Source organism: Scyliorhinus canicula, chromosome 6 (genome assembly GCF_902713615.1).
Source record: "Scyliorhinus canicula chromosome 6, sScyCan1.1, whole genome shotgun sequence".
NCBI classification, from domain to species: Eukaryota; Metazoa; Chordata; class Chondrichthyes; order Carcharhiniformes; family Scyliorhinidae; genus Scyliorhinus; species Scyliorhinus canicula.
This window is the reverse complement of record NC_052151.1, coordinates 210,328,297-210,350,376: the sequence shown is the minus strand read 5'-3', so window position 1 is coordinate 210,350,376 and position 22,080 is coordinate 210,328,297. Positions and strand designations below refer to the sequence as shown.

At 43.4% G+C, this 22,080-nt stretch overlaps 2 non-coding genes across 2 annotated transcripts; both read right to left on the bottom strand.

The window, feature by feature from the left end:
• Positions 1-1,454: 1,454 nt before the first annotated feature.
• trnak-uuu lies at positions 1,455-1,527 on the bottom strand. The gene has a single exon. It is a non-coding gene; the product is annotated as a tRNA-Lys (tRNA).
• A 1,585-nt stretch (positions 1,528-3,112) lies between these two features.
• trnak-uuu lies at positions 3,113-3,185 on the bottom strand. The gene has a single exon. It is a non-coding gene; the product is annotated as a tRNA-Lys (tRNA).
• Positions 3,186-22,080: the final 18,895 nt, after the last annotated feature.

Sequence of the window (22,080 nt, the reverse complement as noted above, 5' to 3'; positions counted from 1 at the left end):
CTCCCTCTCTCAAATTCTTCAGCTTGTACTTGCTTTTTACCAGTGACTTGTGATGTGACAACTGTTGTTACCCAGGGCCCTGCACTGGTACTTCGAGACATTGAAGATTACATTTAGTTTGATAAGAGATGAGTGGGAAGCTACAGAGACACAGATTCTATTTTTAGAGATAGAATAAAGGGTGTCATCTGATGTTTGTTGTGGCAGAGCATGAACGCAAGTAAACCCATCTAGTAAAGGTGCAAATTATGCAAATTGCAAAGTTTCAGGGTGTAAAAGTGTGTCTGCACCACATCTTCATGGAAAACGCCCCATCATTTATCCCGCCCGATTCGTTCTTGCTAACATACAGCAACATAAATCGTTCAATATAAAAGCAACTTACTGCGGATGCGAAATCTGGAAAAAAAAAACAGGAAATGATAGAAAATATCAGTGGGGCTGGCAGCATCTGTGTAGAGAGACCCGAGCTAATATTTCGAAGCTGGGTCACTCTTCATCAGAGTAAAGTATTTAATCATTCAATCGTTGCTCACAGATATCGCTGAGAAACAGTCAAAATGTTCCTTCTGGAATTCCTCAGGTAAATCCTGTCATGCATCCAAAGGAAAATACTGCGGAAGCTGCGACTCTGCGTGAGAAGCTAAAAATGATAGGATTGAGGCTCAGAAAATGAGAGGATATCTTTGGAGCCATCACAGTGTTACTGTTTCAAATCCGTGTGATCTTTACTCAGAGCTCAAGCGAGGAGTACATGCAATGGAGTAGGTGAGGAAAATGGAAGTTGCATGAAATATGGGAGCTATGGAAGGTTGAATAACGTTTGACAAAAATCAAGGTGACGCAGACTAGAAGCTTGGTGCCACAGGTATTTTGCCAACGCACTCTGCATTCGCCATTGAATTGGGAATATTTCATCACAGGCTTCAAGCTTTGACCCAAAGGCTGAGATTTGAACTCAGGATCTCCTGTTTACTAGACAGGCGCTTTAACCATCTAAGCCACAGCACCAACCCTGATTGTAGGCATGCAAGTTTAGATCAGATTTCAATTATTTTGATTAAACACCAGTATTGTTGATTTCTTATGCTGACTTTGAGAGTGCAAATTCAAATATTCATCTGCAATGGGCTTTTGAAACTGTAAAAATTGCAGTAATTTCTGAAAGTTATTAATTTATAGCAGTCCTGCAGGGAAGAAGTAAACAAACAGGAAATATTTTACGAATTTTGAATTGATTAAACATGACCAGAAAACTATAGTGGTATAATGCAGGACAAGACCAGGAGCGAGTTTTTACATTAACCTAAAATCTAGCAAAACATCTTGATGGCTGTTGCAATTTGGCAAACCCAACATTGTCACGATTCTTCCACTTTCCATAAATCATCCTACATTTTCTATTCTTTTTTCCTACTGTTCATTGGGGAGCAAGCGCCTTGAGACAAAAAGAAATCCCTGACAGAGACTTGAACCCTGGGCCCTCAGATTAAAAGTCAGATGCTCTACCGACTGAGCTACCAGGGCCTATTCGAAAAAAAAACCTCATTGCTCACTTCAAACTCTCATATTTTACCTTTTGAATTTTCTTATTTGGTAATTCAGCCTCTCCTGCTCATTTTCCTCACAAGCAGAGCGGCAGCCTTCCTTTGGCTTCCTTTCTCAAATTCTTCAGCTTGTACTTGCTTTTTACCAGTGACTTGTGATGTGACAACTGTTGTTACCCAGGGACCTGCACTGGTACTTTGAGACATTGAAGATTACATTTAGTTTCATAAGAGATGAGTGGGAAGCTACAGAGACACAGATTCTATTTTTAGAGATAGAATAAAGGGTGTCATCTGATGTTTGTTGTGGCAGAGCGTGAACGCAAGTAAACTCATCTAGTAAAGGAGTAAATTATGCAAATTGCAAAGTTTCATGTTGTAAAAGTGTGTCTGCAACACATCTTCATGGATAACCCCCCATCAGTTATTCCGCCCGATTCGTTCTTGCTAACATACAGCAATATAAATCGTTCAATATATAAGCAAATTACTGTGGATGCGAAATCTGAAAACAAAAACAGGAAATGATGGAAAATATCAGTGGGTCTGGCAGCATCTGTGAAGGGAGAACCGAGCTAATGTTTCGAGGCTGGGTCACTCTTCATCAGAGTAAAGAATTTAATCATTCAATCGTTGCACACAGATATGGCTGAGAAACAGTCAAAATGTTCCTTCTGGAATTCCTCAGGTAAATCCTGTCATGCATTCAAAGGAAAATACTGCGGAAGCTGCAACTCTGCGTGAGACGCTAAAAATGATAGGTTTGAGGCTAAGAAAATGAGAGGATATCTTTGGAGACAGACACAGTGTTAATTTTTCAAATCCGTGTGATGTTTACTCAGAGCTGAAGCGAGGAGTACATGCAATGGAGTAGGTGAGGAAAATGGAAGTTGCATGAAATATGGGAGCTATGGAAGGTTGAATAAAGTTTGACAAAAATCAAGGTAAAGCAAACTAGAATCACAGTGCCACAGATATTTTGCCAACGTGTTCTATATTCACTATTGAATTGGGAACATTTCTTCACAGATTCCAAGCTTTGACCTAAAGGAACTGTTGAGATTTGAACTCAGGATCTCCAGTTTACAAGCCAGGCACTTTAACCATCTAAGCCACAGCGCCAACCTTGATTGCAGGTTTGCAAGTTAAGAACAGATTTCAATTATTTTGATTAAACACCAGTATTGTTGATTTCTTATGCTGACTTTGAGAGTGCAAATTCAAATATTCATCTGCAATGGGCTTTTGAAACTGTAAAAATTGCAGAAATTTGTGAAAGTTATTAATTTATAGCAGTCCTGCAGGGAAGAAATAAACAAACAGGAAATATTTTACGAATTTTGAAGTGATTAAACATGACCACAAAACTATAGTGGCAGAATGCAGGACAAGACCAGGAGCGAGTTTTTACATTAACCAAAAATCTAGCAAAACAACTTGATGGCTGTTGCAATTTGGCAAACACAACATTGTCACGATTCATCCACTTTTCATCAATCATCCTGCATTTTCTATTCTTTTTTCCTACTGCTCATTGGGGAGCAAGCGCCTTGAGACAAACTGAAAGCCCTGACAGGGACTTGAACCCTGGGCCTTCAGATTAAATGTCTGATGCTCTACCGACTGAGCTACCAGGGCCCATTCTTAAAAATTCCTCATTGCTCACTTCAAACTCTCATATTGTACCTTTTGAATTTTCTTCATTGGTAATTCAGCCTCTCCTGCTCATTTTCCTCACAAGCAGAGCGGCAGCCTTCCTTTGGCTTCCTTTCTCAAATTCAGTGTGTAACCCGGGAAGAATGGAGCCAGTGTGATCAGACAGTGTGTAACCCGGGGAGGATGGAGTCAGTGAGATCAGTCAGCGTGTAACCCAGGAAGAATGGAGCCAGTGTGATCGGACAATGTGTAACCCGGGGAGAATGGAGCCAGTGAGATCAGACAGCGTGTAACCCGGAGAGGTTGGAGCCAGTGAGATCAGGCAGTGTGTAACCCGCGGAGGATGGAGCCAGTGAGATCAGACAGTGTGTAACCCGGGGAGGATGGAGCCAGTGAGATCAGACAGTGTGTAACCCTGGGAGGATGGAGCCAGTGATATCAGACAGTGTGTAACCCGGGGAGGATGGAGCCAGTGAGATCAGACAGTGTGTAACCCGGGGAGGATGGAGCCAGTGCGTAACCCGGGGAGGATGGAGCCAGTGAGATCAGACGGTGTGTAACCCGGGGAGGATGGAGCCAGTGAGATCAGACAGTGTGTAACCCGGGGAGGATGGAGCCAGTGAGATCAGACAGTGTGTAATCTGGGGAGGATGTAGCCAGTGAGATCAGACAGTGTGTAACCCGGGGAGGATGGAGCCAGTGAGATCGGACAGTGTGTAACCCGGGGAGGATGGAGCCAGTGAGATCAGACAGTGTGTAACCCGGGGAGGATGGAGCCAGTGAGATCAGACAGTGTGTAACCCGGGAGAACTGAGCCAGTGAGATCAGACAGTGTGTAACCCGGGGAGGATGGAGTCAGTGAGATCAGACAGTGTGTAACCCGGGGAAGATGGAGCCAGTGAGATCAGACAGTGTGTAACCCGGGGAGGTTGGAGCCAGTGAGATCAGACAGTGTGTAACCCGGGGAGGATGGAGTCAGTGAGATCAGACAGTGTGTAACCTGCAAAGATGGAGCCAGAGCAATTGGATAGTGTGTCTCCCATGGAGCAACGGCGGACCTTCAATTAAACACACAGCGGTGGCGGCACAGTGTAGCAGGATTAGCTGAGCTGCCTCACAGCGCTATGGACTCGGGTTCAACCTGGGCCTCGGGTCGCTGTCCGTGTGGAGTTTGCACATTCTCCCTGTACCCCGCATCTGCATGGGTCACACCACCACAAAGCCAAAGGGTGGGTAGATTGGCCACACTCAATTGCCCCTTATTTGGAAAAAAAATAATTGGGTACCCTAATTTTAGAGGAAACAAAGAAGCACAGAGCCTTGCAGCGTGGGGCCCAGGCCATTATGTGTATGTTGGAAGGATGGGGGCTGGAGAGAGAGAGTGATGTGGGGCACACTGAGAAGCTAATGTGTGGGAAGACCATGAGAATACCCTTACGTTATTGTCAGTCTGAAATGTATGAATGTCTACGTTATCCATACTCAGTTAGTGATCTTCCACAGCCCTCTGGGGTGGGGGGGGGGGGGGGGAGGGTAGACAATTTCAAAGATTATCAGTCTTCTATGTGAAGAAATTCCGACTCACTTTGTTCCAAAGTGCCATTCATTATATTGTGAAATTGTGCCCCTCGACTCAACAAACTTGGGAAACATCTTATCTGCATCTAACCTGTCCTTTGATCTAAGGACTCTTTTGGTTTCAATGCTGTTACCTCCGATTCTTCGAAACTCGAGAGAATAGAGGCCGAGGTTGCCCAATCTGTCTCCCTAAAACAGTGATCTCCGGAATAAGTTTGCTGAACCATTATTACACTCCTTCTCTGGTGGCTTTACAAGATGCATGGTTAGAATTTAAAATGAATGGCCTGAGAATGTGGCGAAGCCATATTCAATCAGAATTAAATTGAAAAAGCAACAATTCACAAAACAGCGATGAGGAGGTTGGAAAGTGAGTTGAGCTGAGTTGGTTTTGCAGGGAGCCGACATTGACAAATGGACAGAATGGCCAACAGCAGAGTTACAAACATGATGTCATTTGTTTCCATTCAAATAATTATTGAAATGAATTGGGCCAGGTAAATAGAACAGCCACATTTCCGAATACAGAGTGTCGGAAAAGAGACTCTGATGTTAGGGATTTAATGACAGAATGGTCAATCAGAATGAATGCCACCTCTGAAACAGTATACATTCTCCATGTGTCTGCGTGGATATCACCCTCAAAACAAAAAGATGCAGGGATAGGCCAGGCTACATTTCTCCTTAATTGAAAACAATTTGGGTACAGTAACTTTATATTTATACGAATTTTAAATTTATATGAAAAATCTCTGAGACAGTATGAGATCAAGCGATGGAAGTCATGATGTTTACTGGAAATTCCCATCGCTGTTTAACACACCTTCCAATTATTAGAATGTGTCCAGTCAATGAGGAATAATGTGGTTCAATTAAATCATGATGCCTCAACGTACATTACCTCAACAGAGAATTGTCACAGATGTCGTAATCTGTGTGTTAAACGTTTCAGAAAAAAAACAATTTGAATAATTTTGCAATGTCAGTATCTCCATGGAGATCCTGGAGTGTATAAAGTTAGAGCAAAGGGAATATATCACCCAGACTTTAATACAAAACACAGTCGACTGCTCAAAGGGACAGATTCATTTGGCGCAAAAAATGCATCGACCAATTCAATGGGTCAGAAAAATATTTTATACGATTCTTGCAATTGTTGGTGTGCCTGGTAAGTACCACAGACACACTTTGTTAAGTAAGCCCGTGTATGCGGTGTTTGTGCTATTATTCTGTGGATGAATTCTTATTATGGTAACTTTGGTCGAATAATTACAGTTGTACACTCACACTTCAATAATATGAATACAATACATTTTGGGAATTCTCCGTGTGGTTATATTCTGCTGCATCTACTGCTCCAGGTTACAATTGTTGCATTCAGTTTAATGTTATGTCCCGTTGAATCAAATAGCGAAGCAGGAAACCAATGAGAAGAACATCGTAGCTATGAGAAGAAGGCATTAGTAGGTTCCCTGTCACTGTAGAATTCTACTGAATGAGGTGACTAAATGTAGCGGTTCACCAAACCACAGTGCCTATGTCTTATTCTGTATCAGTGTTTGTCAATCTAAAATTTCACCCAGATTACTAACTTGGACTCAGCACATGAAAACAATGATATGCGTTTCATTGGATATCTGACATTGTACAATTGCATTCAGTGTTTGACACCGTCTTGCACTTACTCCAAGTAGAGTTAATTACAGCACTTTCTGGTCCTGATCAATGTCGTTCCGAAAGGTAGTGATGAGCGCATTGGGTTATGTGCAGTCTTTTTATAAATAATCAATCAGAACATCACAAACATACACTGATAACTATAATTAATTAAAACTCAAGTTACAGGTTTAACAGTAGGGAAATACGTCCGGAAATGGTTTCAATGTGTCTTCAGGATCGATCCGAGCTCCTCTGACCTCCATTCCATTCTTACACAAGTAAAAACTTTGCTTCTTATAGAACATAGAACAGTACAGCACAGAACAGGCCCTTCAGTTCTCAATATTGTGCCGATCCATGATCGCCCTACTCAAACCCACGTATCCACCCTACACCCGTAACCCAACAACCCCCCCCTTAACCTTACATTTATTAGGACACTAAAGGCAATTTAGCATGGCCAATCCACCTAACCCGCACATCTTTGGACTGTGGGAGGAAACCAGAGCACCCGGAGAAAACCCACACACACAGGAGGAGGATGTGCAGACTCCACACAGACAGTGACCCAACCAGGAATTGAACCTGGGACCTTGGAGCTGTGAAGCATTTATGCTAACCACCATGCTACCCTGCTGCCCCTAATGTTTTCTGAAATGTTTTTCATCCCAACTACCCCAATCAGTAGCATATCCACATTCTCACCACTTTCGGAATAAAACATTCTCTCTTGATCTATTTTGCGGATTCATGTGGATTTTAGCCTCATATTTCTGTAATTCAGAATTGGACACATACACAGAGTCTCAGGTAACCTCTCCATATTTCCATTCTCAAACTTCTTTGGAATTGTAAAGACCACCATTAGCTCACACATCAGCCTTCTCTATGCAAGGCGCATATTTCCCGTTAATTCTCGCCTCATCGTTCTGTTATTTAGTTCAGACAGACGATGTGGACGTGTGTCACATTCTCAACAATTTGTATTGTGATGGGGAGCACGTTGAGTGGCTTTAATTGCAGGTCCGTAAAAATAATTCCGTCTGTCGTCTTGTGAACCAGCAGCAATGAACTCCGCTGCTTTGAAAACATTTACATTTACAGCGATAAGTTTGCAGGCGGAGTTCTTTCGAAGTGTAATAACTAATGCATCTGTTACCACGTACCACTGTCACTCTCAATGATCCGAGATGAATGTAATCTCTCTGTCGAATGAACTGCCACTGATCTGGGGGTTTGTGTCCGAGTCGAGGGAGGGATTTAAAGGTGAATTTAAATGCCAACTGAAATCATGGTTGAAATTTGTTAACCTCTGACATTTATAACTCACCATTATTGAATATCAAATTTCACGCTGTGTATACTCAGAAAATGATTTTTTTCTCATGAAATTTGCTTGCCTTTCCATACAGTTAACGGAGTCGCAATCGTGACCCTGTTCCATGGAAATATTGGCCTCTCCACCTGCACCACTCGATACTTGGTGGCAATGGCGATGGCGGATCTACTGGTCATTATCACTCAGGTTATTTTCAACCGAATCATTATTTATTATTTTCCAATAAGTCTCCTCAGAATCACCCCTGTGTGCAGTGTTATCTCTGTCCTGAGCCGTGCGGCCATAGACTGTTCTGTTTGGTTTACCGTCGCATTCACTTTTGATCGATTTGTGGCCATTTGCTGGCTGAAACTGAAATCGAAATATTGCAGCAAGAGAACAGCGGCGGTGATACTGGCAACAACCGGCATTTTGCTCTGTTTAAAAAATATTCCCATCTATTTCAGATTTAAACCCAGGTATATCGTCTACAATGTACCATTCTACTGTTCAAACAAACCAAGCTATTTTACTGACCCGAGATGGATTGGTTTTCGCAAGTTTGAGAAGATATTAACCCCATTGATACCATTCGGGTTAATTCTGTTGCTTAATGCTTTGACAATCAATCACATTTTAGTGACCAGTCGAGTCCGTAAAACACTGAGGAGTCAGAGCAAGGCAGAGAATCACCTTGACCCAGAGATGGAGAGCAGAAAGAAGTCTATTGTTTTACTCTTCAGCATATCCGGCAGCTTCATACTCCTGTGGTTGGTGTACATTTTATATATTTTTGATGCAGCAAGCGGATTAGATGACGATGATTTTTATACCTTTGAGAACATCGCTTATATGCTGCGGGATTTAAATTGCTGCACAAACACATTTATTTATGTGACAACTCAGTCCAAATTCAGAGAGTATTTGAAGAAGGCGGTGAAATATCCGTTTGCATCAATTATTAAATTAATTAATAGAGGCAAAAATGGAAAGCAGCTCAAAGATCCAGAGTTGTGGAGCAAGAGGTGACTGCTGAAGGACTAAACGAAACGGTCAGTAGCATTAAAAACATCAAAGTGTGTTCAGGGGAAGAGGAACAGAGTGACAGAGGATCAGTAAAAGATTAGCAGCAGGTATGTCAAACACCGAGCAGCAGTGAGTCCGGAGGAAGTCAGACACTCAGGGGACCTGAAATAAAGGAGCCAAAGTGATCAGACACAGTGTTGAGCAGTGGTCCAAACACAAAGGAAGATTTCAGATCACCTGCGGTAACCCTGCAGCGGAGTCACAGACAGCAGAGGGCAGAGGGACGATGGCGACAGATGACATGTGGATTCCCGGTTATACGTTAACTGGAGTATCCAGGGGGGCGAGGAAGCAGGAACAAAGGATGAGAGATGATCTTTGGGATAGTGTACATAATGGGGCCAGGAGGATAATCAGAAAACTCCCCAAACGGACAGGAGGTAAAACAGCGAACACGGTCTCCCCAACTCCTCCTCTGGCTCCATTCCCATCTCCTGATACCTTCTCAACATACAAGAAAAATCGTTCGTACAAAGACAAAAGTGTGAAACTGAATGACGCTTGCTTGGGCAAAATATTACTTTAATTTTTTGTCTCCGTCCTTCTGCCCACCCGTCTGTCCGTTCATCTCTTCATCCTTCCGCCCCTCCCTCTTTCTGCCCATTCCACCCTCCGTCCATTTCTCCCTCCCTCTCTCCCTCCCTCTGCGTGTCCCTCCCAGTCATGCAGGACATCGATGAGACCACCTCTGGGCTGGATGGCATTGGTCTCATTATCTAAGGAACGATGCAAATGTATCAGAAACAGTTTGGAGACATTTCACTGGCAGAATAACAGGATTGGGCGAATTGTCTGATGAGGAGAACTGGGCGAAGTTAGGTTTGCATCCAGTAGAGTTTAAAAGACTGAAGGACGACTTGATGGAATATTTTAAGATCCTGAGGGGTATTTACAGGGTGGATTTGGAAAGGATGTTTCCTCTTGTGGGAGAATCTGGAACTAGAGGCCAATGTTTAAAATAAGTGAGTCGGACTGTTCTATCCTTCCAGTGAATCATGGATCAACTGGTTTGAACTTGACCCTACATTCTTGCCATTCCCCTTGAAAATCAAGGATGTATCCAGCTCAGCCTTAAAAACACTCAAAGACCACCTCTATTGCCTTTAGAGGATGAGAGTTGAAAGACTCAAATCCAAATGAGCTACACCTTAGATTTAAACAGTAACCCGAGATCCAAATTCTCTGACAAGAGGAAACATCCTCTCTATATCTACACTGTCAACAAACCTCTGGATCTTAAAAATATTTGATCAAGGCGGCTCTTACTCTTCTAAACTCTAATCGGTAGAAACCTAACAACTCAAAGCTTTCCTCATCAGACACCCACTCATTCCTGTTATGTCCAGTAAAGCTTCCCTGAACTGCATCTAATGAATTTTCATTTTTCCTGAAATACGGAGCCATATACCGTGCACTCCAAAGTCAGTCTCACCGATGCCTTCCGCAAGTGGAGTATTACATCCTGGCTTTTGGAAACAACTGCCTCCCAACAGGCAATCGCATTCTGTTACAGTCCTCATAACTTCCTGTCCACATATACTAATCTTTTGTGATTCATGCACTAGGACACCCAGCTCCCTCCGCATCTCAGTGTTCTGCAATCTCTGACCAATTAGATGATTAGCTTAATTTTTATTTGTCTTCAAAAATGGAAAACTGTTTTTCTTCCACATTGCACCCATCTGCCAGATCTTTGCCCACTCACTTTACCCAACCATGACTGTCTGCAGCCTCCTTATGTCCTCTTCTGAAATTACTTCCTTACCTACATTTCTGTGGTTAGCTAACTTCACAAAAGTACCTTCAGTCCCTTCATCCAAGTCCGTTAAAAGAAATTCTAAAAATTATCAGCACTGATCCCTGTGCACATTGCCCGTCACATTCTGCCATCCAGAAAATGATCCATTTATGTAAAATCTCAATTTCCTGTTGGGCAATCAATCTTCTATCCACGATGAAAGGTTACTTCGTCATGAGTTTCTATTTTCCACAATAACCTTTGAAGAACACCTCATCAAATTCCTCCCAAGAATCTCAGTGCAGTACAGTTCCTCTCTATCCACAGCACATTGTTCCATAAAAGAAGCAATAAGCTGTTTAAATGCGATTTCTCTTTCACAAAACCGTGCTGATGGTGCCTGACTGTCTCGATTATTTCTAGGTGCCATGCGATAACATATCAAACAATAGTTTAGAATCTGTTCCCTCTGATTTCTTTTGAGTTACCTGATCTGCAGTTTCCTGTCTTCTGTCTCCCGACATTTCTGAATAGAGGCATTATATTTTTTAAATTCCAATCTAATGGAAACTTTCCCTAATTTAAGGGATTTTGTAAAATTAACAGCAATGCATCAACTATCTCACTGGTCACTTCTCTCTATCATTTCGTATGTGGTGCATTTGGGTCGCAGGATGTGTCTGCCCGCAGACACAACAATGTTCTCAATTCCACTTCCCTGGTGAGAGTTCTTTTTCTGAGTCCCCAATCTATGGACTGAATTAGTCAATTGATTTGTTAGTGTTGGGGTAGATTTTAGAACAGAACAGGCCCTTCGGCCCTCGATGTTGTGCCGAGCAATGATCACCCTATTCAAACTCACATATCCACCCTATACCCGTAACCCAACAACTCCCCCTTAACCTTACTTTTTTGGACACTACGGGCAATTTAGCATGGTCAATCCACCTAACCCGCACATCTTTGGACTGTGGGAGGAAACCGGAGCACCCAGAGAAAACCCACGCACACACGGGGAGGACGTGCAAGCTCCGCACAGACAGTGACCCAGCCGGGAACCCAACCTGGGACCCTGGAGCTGTAAAGCATTGATGCTAACCACTATGCTACCGTGCTGCCCTGGAGTATTACTAAACAAGATTTGGAGTATTACTAAACAAATAAAGACAGGGGAAGTTTTTTGTCATCAGGACCTTTCACAACAATACCTGTAAGGACAAAACAACAATTTGTACAGAAAAAGATAATACTGATTGGTTGCGCAGTTTTCTCATGGCACTCCGTCACCAATGCTCAAGAAACTAGAATCAAAGCTTTGCCCCTTCTAAATCTCGAATCTCTTTGCTGCCCACCTCCTAACGCAGCCCCCCTCCCCCCTCCCCAACCTCCCCAACCTCCCCTCCCCATATCAGCGGCAGAACCTGGCTGCGTGGTAAGGTCCGCAGCGCAGTCCAAGTGGGAGGTGAGAGATCCGGGGCTGGGAGTGATGGGCAATGAGAGGTAATGGTTTCCCTCAGCCTTTGTTGTTGGCTGTGCACCATCCCCATGCCTCCCCCCTGGAATACAGTTCCAATTACGCTGTGCGTAAATCCTCCCTATCTCTTTCAAGTTCCGGAGTCCGACAGAAATGAATGGCGTTGGAAGGTCTTCCAGACCATATAATTCTAACAAGTTGTATTAGCTCCTCTAGACCCCACTGCCCTGCCTACTTCCGCAACACCGTCCAGCACCTATAATCCTACATTTATTTGCCATCTCCTCCTGATGCTATCACACTCCATTCCTTTGTAACCTACTGCATTCCCGACAATTTCCTCGTCTCTGCAAACTGCTGGATCCCTAAAGATCCGATCTTATTTTTAGCGTCGTCCCAACCACTTCTATCTCTGTGATATCTTCCAACTCCTCCAACTCTCCCTGTATCTGTAAAGTCGTCAAGGCCCTACCACTCTCCCTGAATCTGCATAACCTCCTGCAACCCCTTCAAATCTTCCTTTATCTGTAGGCCCTCCTCTAGCCTCTCCACTCTTTCTGTATCGTTCTAACCTCCGCTGCTCACCTCAACTCTCACACTCTCTGTACCCTTCCGAGTCCTGACAACCATCCAGGATATCTGTGCATCGCCATTATGCCTCCCCATATCTCCATCACTAATCGCTCCACCATTGGAGGGCATTCCTGCAGCAGTTTGACAGACAAGCCCTGGGATTCCATCTGCAACAACCTCAACCCCTTCCTTGCTGTCATATAGTGAGCATCATAACATCCTTCTCTCCACCATAACACGTCCTTACAATCGGTATAAAGATTATACTGTTTATAATTTTCCTGAGGAGTCTTAAAATGTTTTACTGCAAGAAATTAATCCAATCAATATTCGCTGTTTTCAACTGAAACCGTCTGTACCTCTTATCTCTCTCTCTCTCTTCCTGTCTCCCATTATCTCTGACACTTGTGTATCTCTCTGACGCGTTCATTCTCCCGCTATCATTCACTTCCCATCTCTTTCTCACCTGTCCATTTTGTCTCACATTCCACACGATTCTTTCCATCTGTTTTCCATGCAGCCACATTTCCACTCGTCCTACCTTCAGGTTTCACTGCCTGCTTTTTAAAACACATTTTCTCTCTTTCTCTTTCTCGTATATCTTTCTTTTCTCTGATTCTTCACCTCTGTCCGTCTCCCCATATCTCGATTCTCTTTCTCTAGTTCTCTGTTCTGTTTTCTCTACCTTCATTTCTCTCCTCCCCCTCCCTGTTTACTCCCTCTCTTTCTCTCCTTTGGAGACGGTTCTAGGTTAGAAGGGTAACATTGCTGGCGCAGGCTTCGAAGGATGAATGGCATGTTGGCGCAATGTACTTTCTTTTGTTCTTTGTTCATTGAACGGTAATTTGAGAAGACGGTGAGGAAACACACCCACAATCAAGAAAGTTATGGTAAATCCTTCTCAAACTCTTTGTCATCCACAACAGAGAATAATATTTGATGAAATATTGCCTGATATATGAATTTCTACTCTTTTTGGGCGGGAATAGAAAATCTGAGGTTGTTGTTACCTTGAATTTAAAGTGAATATTTGATAAAACTGTTCAAATCTGGATAGATTGGACTTCAGGTGACGTCATGTGAGGCAAGTTGCACGAAAGGCACGACGGCTGCACGGTAGCACAGTGTCTAGCACTGTGGCTTCACAGCACAAGGTCCCAGGTCCAATTCCCCGCTGGGTCACTGTCTGTGCGGAGTCTGCACGTTCTCCCCATGTTTGCGTGGGTTTCCTCCAGGTTCTCCGGTTTCCTCCCACAATCCAAAGATGTGCAGGCTAGGTGGATTGGCCATGATAAATTGCCCTTATTGTCCAAAAAAGGATAGGAGGGGTTAGTGGGTTATGGGGATAGAGAGGAAGTGAGGGGTTAAGTGGGTTATGGGGATAGAGTGGAAGTGAGGGGTTAAGTGGGTTGGTGCAGATTCGATGGGCCGAATGGCCTCCTTTTGCACTGTATGTTCTATGTAAATGTTGCACCTGCCAGGGTCTTTCTTTCCTGATCCCTTTAGCCCGTCTTTCGGGATTTCTGTGCCCACGCCCACTTGGCTGAAGTCGGGAACATTACTACGAAAGATCTCACTGGGAAGGAAATGATGGCTGGTACTCGAGCAAAGGTATCTGATTGGGAAAAGGTGCTGGAGGTATCTGCGGCCATTACATGTTAGCTTCTGGCTGCTGTTGAGTAAAGAGTCAAGAGTTCTGCTCCTTTTCACGAATACCTTTATTTTCCTTGAACGCACTCTATACAAAACTCTATCACCACATCACATGTCACAAGCGCCACCTGCAACCACTTTACATAATCAGTGTCAATTATTGGATACTTAGCATCAACGAGACATCTAATTGGAATGCTTCTTAACGCATTCCTTAACATTGCAGTGGAGCTAGCTGCAGTAATGGTGCAGGAACTGGAGGAATTTGAGAATCAGGTGGACAGACAGTTTGAGCTTCAAGGTAAAGAGATAAAGTTATCTTCTAATGCCGCTATCAAGGTGAAATTGGGCCCAATTGAGGAGCAGCTGGGTAAGACATCGGAGGCTGTTAAAGAGCAAGGTAAGGTGTTGAAGGGCCTGGAGGAGCCTGTGTCGTAGCATCAGGGGTGGTTTGCCTCGTTGGAAGAACAGTTGCTGTTTGTGCTGGAGAGTAACAAGGGCCTGAGGGCAACAGTGGAAGATCTGAGGAACAGGTCGAGGCAATAGAACCTCAGGATGGCCGGACTGCTGGAGAGAGTGGAGGGCTCGATGACAACTGAATACTTCTCGGAGATGGTCTCTCGGCTGGTGGTTGTGGCGGGTCGTGGGTGGGGGCGTGGGATGAGGTGTTTACTTTTCCGGAGATGGTGAGGACCCATTGGGAACTCCGGCAGAAGCCACAGCTGATTAAGCTGCCACATACAGTGATTATCCGCTTTCATTGTTTCCAGACAAAGGAGGAATACTGCAGAAGGATAGGAATAACCGGTACATTAACTGACAATGAGACGTGCGGCCCTTAACAAGGTGAAGGCGTGTTTTTCTGCAAAGGAGTCCGGTCTGGGGTGGTGTGTCCGGCACGAGTGAGAGTAAGGTGGAGTTAAAAGATCAGTTTCTAGATATGCCAGAACTGACAGAGGCCTTCATGGGAAAGAAGGGACTGGGACCGCTGGGAGGGGGTTGTTGGGGACATTGTATACTGTTATGGGCCAGGGTTTAGAGAACCCCAAAGTGTATCATGGAGTTCACCTGACCCACCACATTCAATAGATTGTGGTTATGGGGAACACACGGGCCTACTTTAGAGGGGTGGTGCAACAGAGTTAAACTACTTTTAAATTAAAACACTGTTTATTTATGAAATCAGTGAACACTTTACAAACCCACAGAAAACATTTGAACAACTATCTACACCAATCATCCCCACAGATACAATATTCTAAACGTAACCCTTAAACATTTCCTGCAACATCCATAAGACAAAATACCTTTTTTAACACAGAGATCAGGGTTGAATTCTCTACTGAGAGCAGTTATCACTTTGAATTACCATACCGGCCTCCCTGAGCAGACGCTGGAATGTGGCGACTAGCGGCTCTTCACAGTAACTTCATTGAAGCCTAATTGTGACATTAATCGATGATAGATATAAAATCACGCAAATGATCTGGAGACAGTCTTCAGATTCCAGAGAGATTCTTGTGCAGCTGCTTGCTTTTCCTGTAGGTCTCCAGCTCTCGAAACGAAATTAAACACACCCTGTAGCAGACAGTCCAAAGCGAAAGGAAAAGCAGACAGACAGCCCAGCTCCACCCACTCTCTGACATCACTGCAGCTATTCGATAAACACCCATTTCTTAAAGGTACATCCACTACAGCAATTTCATAAGCACCCAGACCTTAAAACATTCTCTCACATGACACCTCCCCTAGAAAGAAAAACCATCAACTACAAGATGGTTTCATTTTTCACCTTTTCACTATCCTTTAAGTAACATTAACAGTGAATATACATTTTTTTCAAAAGATAAAACACGCAAACATTTAATCCATTTAATCCATTTAAGTTCTTCTAAAATTTGTCGATTTTAGTTCTTCTTCCTGCACCGAACCTGCTTCTTGTCATAACATTCGTGACAAAGCATTGGCTATCACGTTTTCTCGTTCTGCTACATATTATTTTTGAATGAAATGACTGTTACAATAAACTCCATCGAAACATAGAACATAGAACGATACAGCGCAGTACAGGCCCTTCGGCCCTCGATGTTGCACCGACATGGAAAAAATCTAAAGGCCATCTAACCTACACTATGCCCTTATCATCCATATGCTTATCCAATAAGTTTTTTAATGCCCTCAATGTTGGCGTGTTCACTACTGTTGCAGGTAGGGCATTCCACGGCCTCACCACTCTTTGCGTAAAAAACCCACCTCTGACCTCTGTCCTATATCTATTACCCCTCTATGTCCCCTCGTGCTAGCCACCTCCATCCGCGGGAGAAGGCTCTCGCTGTCCACCCTATCTAACCCTCTGATCATTTTGTATGCCTCTATTAAGTCACCTCTTAACCTTCTTCTCTCCAACGAAAACAACCTCAAGTCCATCAGCCTTTCCTCATAAGATTTTCCCTCCATACCAGGCAACATCCTGGTAAATCTCCTCTGCACCCGTTCCAAAGCTTCCACGTCCTTCCTATAATGAGGCGACCAGAACTGTACGCAATACTCCAAATGCGGCCGTACTAGAGTTTTGTACAACTGCAACATGACCTCATGGCTCCGGAACTCAATCCCTCTACCAATAAAGGCCAACACACCATAGGCCTTCTTCACAACCCTATCAACCTGGGTGGCAACTTTCAGGGATCTATGACACCGAGATCCCTCTGCTCAGCCACACTACCAAGAATTTTACCATTAGCCAAACATTCTGCATTTCTGTTATTCTTTCCAAAGTGAATCACCTCACACTTCTCCACATTAAACTCCATTTGCCACCTCTCAGCCCAGCTCTGCAGCTTATCAATGTCCCTCTGTAACCTGCAACATCCTTCCGCACTGTCTACAACTCCACCGACTTTAGTGTCGTCTGCAAATTTACTCACCCATCCTTCTGCGCCCTCCTCTAGGTCATTTATAAAAATGACAAACAGCAACGGCCCCAGAACAGATCCTTGTGGTACGCCACTCGTAACTGAACTCCATTCTGAACATTTCCCATCAACTACCACTCTCTGTCTTCTTTCAACTAGCCAATTTCTGATCCACATCTCTAAATCACCCTCAATCCCCAGCCTCTGTATTTTCTGCAATAGACGACCGTGGGGAACCTTATCAAATGCTTTACTGAAATCCATATACACCACATCAACTGCTCTACCCTCGTCTACCTGTTCAGTCACCTTCTCAAAGAACTCGATAAGGTTTGTGAGGCATGACCTACCCTTCACAAAACCATGCTGACTGTCCCTAATCATATTATTCCTATCTAGATGATTATAAATCGTATCTTTTATAATCCTCTCCAAGACTTTACCCACCACAGACGTTAGGCTCACCGGCCTATAGTTACCGGGGTTATCTCTACTCCCCTTCTTGAACAAAGGGACCACATTTGCTATCCTCCAGTCCTCTGGCACTATTCCTGTAGCCAATGATGACCTAAAAATCAAAGCCAAAGGCTCAGCAATCTCTTCCCTGGCTTCCCAGAGAATCCTAGGATAAATCCCATCCAGCCCCGGGGACTTATCTATTTTCACCTTGTCCAGAATTGCCAACACTTCTTCCCTACGCACCTCAATGCCATCTATTCTAATAGCCTGGGTCTCAGCATTCTCCTCCACAATATTATCTTTTTCTTGAGTGAATACTGACGAAAAGTATTCATTTAGTATCTCGCTTATCTCCTCAGCCTCCACACACAACTTCCCACCACTGTCCGTGACTGGCCCTACTCTTACCCTAGTCATTCTTTTATTCCTGACATACCTATAGAAAGATTTTGGGTTTTCCTTGATCCTACCTGCCAAAGACTTCTCATGTCCCCTCATTGCTCGTCTCAGCTCTCTCTTTAGATCCTTCCTCGCTTCCTTGTAACTATCAAGCGCCCCAACTGAAACTTCACGCCTCATCTTCACATAGGCCTCCTTCTTCCTCTTAACAAGAGATTCCACTTCTTTGGTAAACCATGGTTCCCTCGCTTGACCCCTTCCTCCCTGCCTGACTGGTACGTACTTATCAAGAACATGCAATAGCTGTTCCTTGAACAAGCTCCACATATCCAGTGTGCCCAACCCTTGCAGCCTACTTCTCCAACCAACACATCATAAGTCATGTCTAATGGCATCATAATTGCCCTTCCCCCAGCTATAACTCTTGCCCTGCGGGGTATACTTATCCCTTTCCATCACTAACGTAAAGGTCACCGAATTGTGGTCACTGTTTCCAAAGTGCTCACCTACCTCCAGATCTAACACCTGGCCTGGTTCATTACCCAAAACCAAATCTAATTTGGCCTCGCCTCTTGTTGGCCTGTCAACATATTGTGTCAGGAAACCCTCCTGCACACATTGTACAAAGAATGACCCATCTAATGTACTCGAACTATATCTTTTCCAGTCAATATTTGGAAAGTTAAAGTCTCCCATAACAACTACCCTGTTACTTTCGCTCTTTTCCAGAATCATCTTCGCCATCCTTTCCTCTACATCCCTAGAACTATTAGGTGGCCTATAGAAAACTCCCAACAGGGTGACCTCTCCTTTCCTGTTTCTAACCTCAGCCCATACTACCTCAGAAGAAGAGTCCCCATCTAGCATCCTTTCCGCCACCGTAATACTGTCCTTGACTAGCAGCGCCACACCTCCCCCTCTTTTGCCCCCTTCTCTGAGCTTACTAAAACACCTAAACCCCGGAACCTGCAACAACCATTCCTGTCCCTGCTCTATCCATGTCTCTGAAATGGCCACAACATCGAAGTCCCAGGTACCAACCCATGCTGCCAGTTCCCCTACCTTATTTCGTATACTCCTGGCATTGAAGTAGACACACTTCAAACCACCTACCTGAACACTGGCACCCTCCTGCGAAGTCAAATCTGTGCTCCTGACCTCTATACTCTCAATCTCCCGTACCCCAAAAATACAATCCAGGTTCCCATGCCCCTGCTGAATTAGTTTAAACCCCCCCAAAGAGCACTAACAAATCTCCCCCCCAGGATATTGGTGCCCCTCAGGTTCAGATGTAGACCATCCTGTCTATAGTGGTCCCACCTTCCCCAGAAAGAGCCCCAGTTATCCAGATAACAGTCTTGCATTGTTTTCCGAAAACGCTCCAATAACATCAATGGATTTTGATCAGTATATATAGTTGTGTCAGACGGATTGCTGGTCACATAAATGTGAAAATGTTGCAAAGCCAGCACCAAACTCAAAGTCTCCTTCTCAATCGTTGAAAACTTTTTCTGGTCAGAATTCAATTAATTTGAAAAATAACCAATAGCACTGCACGTCCGCCCACATCACTCACATCAACAGCCAGTTTGAATGGTTTGGTATAATTTGGGATGGCTAACACAGGAGTAGTGGTTAATAGAGCCTTCAGGCAATCAAATGCCTGTTGACACTCCGCTGTCCACTTAAATATGCTACCCTTCTTTAGCAAGTCGGTCAGTGGAGCAACCACACTGCTAAAATGTGGCACAAATTTCCAATGGAATCCACTCATGCCAAGAAATTGCATTATTTTCCTTTGTGTCAATGGTATTGGGAACTCCCCAATAACTTTTGTTTTCACATCCCGTGGGTCCATTTGACCTGACAGATTGTAAGGCCCAAGAAAGTGACTTGGGCTTTTCCAAATTCACTTTTGGTGAGGTGAATCTCCAAACCCGCCTCCTGAAGTCAATCAAATAGCTCCATCAGATATTTTAAATGTTCTTTCCATGTCTGGCTGAAAATTACCAGATCGTCGATGTATTTCGCACAATTGGGTAATACTGAAACAACTCTGTTATTTAACCGTTGAAATGTGGCTGGGCGTTTTTCAAGCAAACTGGCATAACTTTGAATTTGTATATATCATCTGGAGTCACAAAAGCTGCAATCCCCTTGGCCCTTTCGGATAAAGGCACCTGCCAGTAACCTTTAAGCAAATCCAGTTTGGAAATATAAGCTGATTGTCCCACTTTCTCAATGCAATCCTCCAAATGTGGGATTGGATAAGAGTCCGTTCTTGTAACTGCATTAACTTTTATATAGTCCACACACAACCGTTGGTTACCATCTGGTTTAGGTACCATCACTATGGGTGAGCTCCATTGGCTACAACCCACTTCAATTATGCCAATTGTAAGCATACTCTCAATTTCCTTGTTAACCTGTCCCAGTTTGAAATGGTTAAGTCCATATGGATGTTGTTTAATTGGAACAGCATTTCCCACACCTACATCATGGATAGCCATTTTCGTGCTTCCAACGTATCTCCGCGAACTTGTTCATGTGACATCAATAATGCTTTCAGGTCAGCCCGTTTTTCGTCTGGAAGGTACCTCAACAATTTATCCCAATTTTTAAGAACATCCTCGTTTCCCAATTTAATTTGAGGTATGTCAAAATCAAAGTCATCTGGATTTGGTTTGTCAGTTTGTTAGAATCATTAAAATCTCACGCTTTAGCTCTCCTTCCCTTTCAAAGTACCTTTTAAACATATTTACATGACACACTCGGTAATTTGTCCTTCTATCTGCCGTTTTTACCACATGGTTCACCTCATTTAATTTCCTTTCCATTTGATGAGATCCACAAAACCTTCCTTTTAAAGGTTCACATACCACTGGTAACATTATTAAAACTTGATCTCCACTGGAAAAACTACAAACTTTGGATTTCTTGTCCACTACCCGTTTCATCACATGTTGTGCATTTTTTTAAATGCTGTCTCACCAATTCACCTGTTCAACTTAATCGTACCCTAAAATTTGACACGTAATCCAATAATGTAAGTTCAGTTGTCTCACTCACCAATTTTCCCTTAATCAATTTAAGTGGTCCTCTTACCTCATGACCAAAAATTAGTTCAAAAGGACTGAAATTGGTTGACTCATTTGGTGCATCCCTCATTGCAAACAGTATGAATGGAATTCCTTTATCCCGATCCTCTGAATAATCTTGACAATAAGCCCTCAACATTGTCTTCGTGTCTGATGCCACCTTTCTAATGCGCCCTGTGATTCTGGATGGTACACAGTTGATTTAAGTTGATTTTGTTCCTAAGCTATCCATAACTTCTTTGAATAACTTTGAAGTAAAATCCGATCCTTGATCCGATTGAATTTCTGTGGGTAGTTCATATCTATTAAAGAATTGAAGTAACTCCTCCACAATCCATTTAGCTGTGCTATTTCGTACTGGAATGGCATCTGGAAACCTAGTAGAGACACCCATTATAGTCAAAAGATATTGATTCCCACTTTTTGTTTTAGGAAGCGGTCCTACGCAATCAATTAAGACCCTTGTAAAAAGTTCCTCAAATGCTGGAATGGGTATTAGGGGCGCTGGTTTTATCACTGCTTGAGTTTCCCTATCAGTTGACATGTGTGAATTGATCGACAAAATTTAACTACATCTGTATGTAGTCCAGGCTAATAAAAATGTTTTTGGATTTCAGCTTGAGTTTTCCTTACTACCAAATGATGTCCCACTGGTACCTCAAGTGCTACTCACAACATCTCCTTTCTCTACCCTACCGGCAATAGCACTTGAAGAACTTCGGCCCACATTTGATCCACCTGCATATCTGAAGGTTTCTATTTTATCATTAAGACATTATTGTTACGGTAATAACATTCCTGTATACACGCAGATTCCTCTTCCGTGTACAATTCGAATACATCCATTTTATTTCTAAAACTTTCTGTTGTTACTCCGCCAATTTTTCTGAACAAAAATCATCCGCCTCATCCTGCACTTGTTCTTGC